This window comes from Thalia democratica, chromosome 6, assembly GCF_965202585.1.
Source record: "Thalia democratica chromosome 6, ktThaDemo2.hap1.1, whole genome shotgun sequence".
Classification (NCBI taxonomy): Eukaryota; Metazoa; Chordata; class Thaliacea; order Salpida; family Salpidae; genus Thalia; species Thalia democratica.
Window position 1 is genome coordinate 11,625,948 of NC_139170.1, and position 6,408 is coordinate 11,632,355.

Sequence of the window (6,408 nt, forward strand, 5' to 3'; positions counted from 1 at the left end):
CTGTAAGTTGACTAGACTAGTTTAACTAATTCTTTAAATAAAATATTGAGCAATGTGTTGAACAAATTTTCTGCACCACTATTGAGCTTTGTAAGACATTTTTAGATGTTTTTTAATATAACACAAACATTTACTAATATCTGTAACATTAAACTCCTTAAAAGGTGCACAAGTGAAGCAATATTGTGTGTAATCAAAATCATCTTTTAAAATAGTAAAAAAAAGGAGATACATTTTTGAAATAGTTTTGTAGCTTTTTTTTGATAAGAACTTATTGTATCTGAAATGCAACATTAATTTCCCAGAAAATGTTTATTGTTGCAAGGAGTCAGTTTGAGACTGATGTTTTTTACCATAGTTACAAGCTACACACCTGTCTTTACAAATTTTTTTTGGAATTAAACAAAAAAAAAACAGAATGCATTTTACATATTTAAAAAAAATGTTCTAACGGATTTTCCAAATATTGCAAAAAACATTTCCTGAAAGTTTGAGGTATATATCTCAAAAAACGTAGGATGAGATAGATTTTTAGTGATTTCTAGTTATTTGGCAATAATTTTATTGTGCCTCCCATAAGGACCTCCCATAAGGACCCATAAGGATCATTTTGTGCCTATTGTAGTTTACAACTTCAATTGACTATATCTCAAAAACTATTTTGAATTTTTCAATCTGTAAATAGCATCTTGTAGCTTAGCTAAAACTCTTTAAAATAAGATCAAATTGTAAAAAAAGTTAACCCACTCTCCTGTTCCCTTAATGTATAATTTGTTTTTGTATATGTGCTGACTAGCATGGTTGATCTTACAGATTTTGATTAATAACAAAAAATTTATTTTTACTCATTTCCTTTGACCGTTAACTCATTTTGAGCATAAGTTTTTTTTACTGTGTTTAATAAATTAAAAAAACACAAACAATGTTCAATGTTGCTATTTGAGCCCCTGGGATGACATTTTATTATTAATAGATCTGAAATTTTACCATTATTTCCAATTAATACTTGTAACCAACATGCAATTAATATTTATCAACAAGTAGTAGTATACTACACTATTGATTTTAATGAGATTTTAACTTTCTGAATAAAACATTGCAGTTTTAAAAGCCAATGGTTAAACACACATAAAAAGTCTATCTACTTCATTTATGTTCTTCATGAATTGAAACATGGAATAAGTAAGAGACATTATTATACAGAGCAGAGCTAGCTATTTAATTAAGTTTCACCAACTAAGTTCGGTGAAATTAGTGTAAACAGGGCTCCCACCTCCCTCAATTTTCCTTGATTTCTCTTGAAAGTTGTGGATTTCCAAAAATACTGCATTTTCTGTGAATATATTGAAAAAAATCAAAAACAAAACCAAACTTTTTGTTTTGCCTAGTGCAAGGTTCATGCGCGTCAGGATAAGTCAGTCTAAATTATTTTTTTGAAAGTGCTGACAAAATGTCAGCTTTAGCTGTTCAAATGCTTGAAAATTTAAATTTTCTCATAGCAGGTTATCAAATTGTGATTTTTCTTTTAAGCAAGCATTTGGCTTTCAAAGTCAAAATGTCAGTAAAATACTTAAAAATTTCTGAATTTCTAAAAGAAATTTAAGAATCTTTTTTATTTTTAGTAGATTTTATTAAGATGTATTTTTTTTCTAAATGAACTTTTAGTTTTTAAAGACAAAATGATTATTTGCAATGAGCTGAATATAATTATCAGCAAGAGGGAAGTATCATAAAGTAAGTGTATCAGTGTTGAAGTAGTTAAAGTTATCATAAAAAATAAAAAATGAGTGAGCTAGCACTTTGAAAGTAAAATATAATGTTTGTAGCAGTTGCACAACAATTCAAGTTCCAAAAACTGAAACTTTTAGGATAATTTCAGGGACTAAATATGTCTTTTTAAATAATTAAAAAATAAAATATGTACTCGAAAGTCCTATTAATAATAATCTGCACAACTACAACTTATCTAATAATTTATGTGGTTTTATCCAGTTATATGAATAACTGGGTGTAAACCAACAAAGATTAGGGCAGAGTTTTCCAAACTCATTTTTATAAACGCCCTTTGGCAGAAATTTAACAAAATTTCCCCATTTTTATAGATAATACCCTATTACCTGTTTATTACCATTTTTTATGGCTTAACTAATTAACATCGTCTGGAAGCCAAATCAATATTGCGCACCTTGGTAAAATGTCTGTTGAAATTGAAAAATTTCAGGTTAAATTTTTAAAATCTTGCGCACAAATTTTTCTAAAATTAAACTAAATTTTAAAATCTATAAAATTGTTTATGGTATATATTTTCTGATTTTAGAGTAGTTTTAAATACAACAATATCTTGCCTTTAATATAGTTTAAAGGCCTAACAATAAAATTGATTAACTAAAATGCTACTAATGGTCTTAGTTTGGCAGTTTTTTTAGCAAATGCTTTTTACTGTGATTTTCAATTATATTTACTATTAAGTACATTAAGTTTTTGCATAAGCTATTTTTGTGGCCTTTTTTAGAAACACCGTTGATGTAGTTCAAGCTAAAAAAAGATAGAAGTGAGCTAGCACTTGGCAAATAAAATGATAAATATGTCTGTAGCAGTTACATAACAGTTAAACTTCCAAAAAATCAAGTTATTAATTAAAGCTTGTTGATGTACTTCCTTATTACAATTTATAATAATTGGATTATATAGCCTATATTTTTGTAAATCTATTGTTGTTATTGCTTATCTTTAGTACAAACACATATTCACCTACTTCATCTTCTATTCTTTTCTTGCAGTACTTATTCTTTTACTGAACTTGAAATATTTTAAAATTACAAAAAATTAAAGCTTTAATCAATCAAAAAGCAAAGAAAAAACTATCATTATAACTAATTAAAACCACAGGCAGGAGTAAAAACCTTTTATTAAAGTTAGTCTCATTTATAGAGATTAAAAGTTAGTCATTATTTAAGCAACCTTTTGCTTTTTATTTATTTATTTTTTAACAAATATTTTATATATACAAGCAATTGAATTTAAAGAGTTGAACAGGTTAATAAGGAAAACACATAAATTAAAGACAAAAAAAGGCTTTTTATAAGAATCTATCTCCTAAAGTTTTTGAGCAATTTATGACCAGTCTACTTTTTATAAATTGAAAATAAAAACCTGTAACAAAAACTAATTTATTCATCTTTTGGTCATAGGATGTTTATATTTATTTTCTTAATATTGCAAGGATCACTCTTTTAAATTAGTGATAAATTTTTCAAAAGGGTAGTAGAAGATTTTTAAAAGCTGTTTTCAAACTCTTACAAACTGTTCCTCACTGAAACTGACTATATCTAAAAGTTAAAATTGTATGATTTAAGCAGGGTATAGTATTTGGGTCAGTATTGAATGAACTGTGGAACATATTTTGCTAGTCAAACAGAAGTATCTGTTCTATAGTGTATTTTTAGCTTCTAAACAAATTGTTCAAAACAAATAAGATTGAGCTTTTCCATTAAGTGTTCAAAATGTGCTCTAAATTAGAATTTCACTACAAATTAAAGCTTATTAGATTATAATTTCATTTGAATGTTGCTTTAAACAACTATTTTAATTTTTATAGTACAGCGGTTTAAAGTTATTAGGCCCACAATGTATTTTTTCAGTCTGGTTAGTTAGATACATTTTCTGGTAAATATAGCTCATTAACTACAAAAGTTTCTCACACATGTTAAAGTATATACTTGTATAATTCAATTAAGCGCCAACGATAAATAAAAAGTTTTGGATACTTCTATGGACAAACTGCAACTAAATCAAAATCTAAACTAGTTTGATAAGAATTATTCAAATAAACCAAGAGTTAGCTGTAATAAATTCACAATTACTCAAGAATTAGATTGTATGGACTTTAATTATAACGTATTATTGTATAAAGAAGTTTGCTTAGTTATTATTTTTATAGTTAAAACAATATTTTTTAGTTTAATGCAAAACATTAAAATATAAAATATGTTGTTTGTATGTATAGTTTGATATAGAGTTTATAAAAAGAAGAATAATGTTTTGAAAAATGTTTCAAACTTAAAGTATTTATTTTATGTATTTTTAATATTTATTATTGAAATTATTGAATCCTGAAGTATTTAAAGTTATAGTCATTTATTTGTAGTTTTGTGAATTTAAATTTGTTTGATCAGAAGGAAGTTTAATTTAATCATCTACAAATTTCATTTTATGTCACATTATTTTATGTTTAACTTTTGTATTAATGTTTAGCAAAGTGCAATCCAATTCGAACTACAGCTGTATATTAAAAGCTATTTAATTTTTTATTTGAAACATATGAACTATTCTTTTAAAATTCAAATAATCGCAATAAACCATTTAAAAAAAGCCCTTTAAGTGGACTCTGTGGAAGGTTATTTAGTTTATCTAATCATTATTTTATATAATTTATATACAAACTAAGTATTAAGGCCAATAGGGAAGCAAACTTTATAATTTAATCTTATTTTTAAGATCTTGAACTAGGCATGCAGTTACTTTTTACTGTTTTGAAAATTAGAATATTTAGTTTTTTATATGTGGAGTTTGAAATTTAAATTGGTTCATTATGGGACTAAATATAAAAATGAAAGAAAAAACTATTTAATTAAAAACCCATTTTTACAGTTTTCAAGCTGTCATTTTCAGAGTTTCTTAATCTTAACTAAACAAAAAAAAATATATATCTGTTGAAGGGTTTTGAAAACTTTTGAAAAAGACATATTTCTAATAAATTACATAAAAACTTTTACTTTTTGCCATAAAATATGTTTTAACAAATATGTTCTTTTAAAATGGTTTCAAAAAAAAAGATTTTTTTGATAATGCAACAAATATTACCTAAAAATTGCTAAAGAAAGGAAGTATAATATGGTGTTTCAATAAATTTTTTGAAATTAAAAATATTAACAAAAGTTTCTTTTTATATCTTTTACTTGATATTCTATTTTTAAAAACTGAATATATATCAAAAACTAATTAAACAATTAAAATGTTTTTTAATTAAAATTGTAGAAACAAAATTTACTTAATTGTTACATCATTTTGATAGTTAATAAAAGAAAAATAAGTTCATTGCTTTTAAATAAATTGTTAGTGCCTAGTTATTTACCTTAAAATTTGGTAGAAAATACTCGAAAATAAATTCAAGTAGTTACGCAATGTTTGTTTAAAATGTTTTTTAATCTTGTAGTTTAAAAAAAAACCTTTCCATTTTAAGAGGTTTTTTGATTTTGTTTCATAATCTGGATAAGCTAGTGTCATCAAAACTTTTAAATGAAGCTTTTGTACAAGTTTTGTTTAAACATTATTTTAGTTGAAGTAGATAGTAGCATAACAAATGATGTTGTGTAATTTCATGGAAAAAAGTAACATTTAAAAACAAAAAAATATAAAATTTAGTCGTTGAGTATTTATAACTATCAGGTACTCTTTTTAAACTAAATTGAAGCTATAAAAATTAACACAAGATTTTTTTAAACCTTAGTATTAGTTACTTATTTATATAAATTGGTTTTTTACAGAGATTTGTATATATTCTTAATTTTAATTTTTCTTATAAATAGATGTGAAATTTTTACTTAAAAAATAAATAATTCAGTTTTAAAATCTTCAAGAAATTTTGAAACATTTGAAAAACCTTGTTTTTTGTTAAAATGATTTGTTGTACCATTTGAAAGATTTCACCTTATTTTCTATTTTTTTTACAAGCTTCAATTAGAAAATTATATTAAAGTTAAATGAATTTACAGTACATATTAAATAGAAATTATTCATATACTATTTAAAGTTTGTTGTTGTGTTCATGTTATAGATTCAAATTAAGTATATGTTTATAATGACAACATTTTTATTTTAATATATATCACATGTTTTTTTATGTGCGTTGTATTAATAAAACTAGAATAAAAGTAATTTTTTTTAAATATTTTTTTTGCTTACTTATGACTAGTTTTTTTTAATCAATATTTAAAAGATAAAATTGTAATATGTTTCATTTTTAAATAAATTGAAATGGTATTTACCTTAGTTAAAAGTGCTTTATTAGAAAACAAATTACAAATGGTTTCATATTTAAATTTAATTGTATTTTATATTGCAGACTAGCTAAGTAAAAATGGCAGATGATTCTGATTTGTTTGGAATAAACGATAATGACCCACTTTTTCAAATGCCAGTCTTACCAGATTTTTTTGCTCCACAAGTACCACCACCAAGCAACAATGAACCAATAGTAATTTCATCCGGATCGAGCAGTGACAACAACCAGCAAAATCCGATCCGCCCAGGCTCACTTTCAAACTTGGCAACTGGTTCAAGCAGCAGCAGGCAGTTAAATGATGATGCAAGTTCTGATGTCCTCTCTAACACAAATCAGAACCAGCA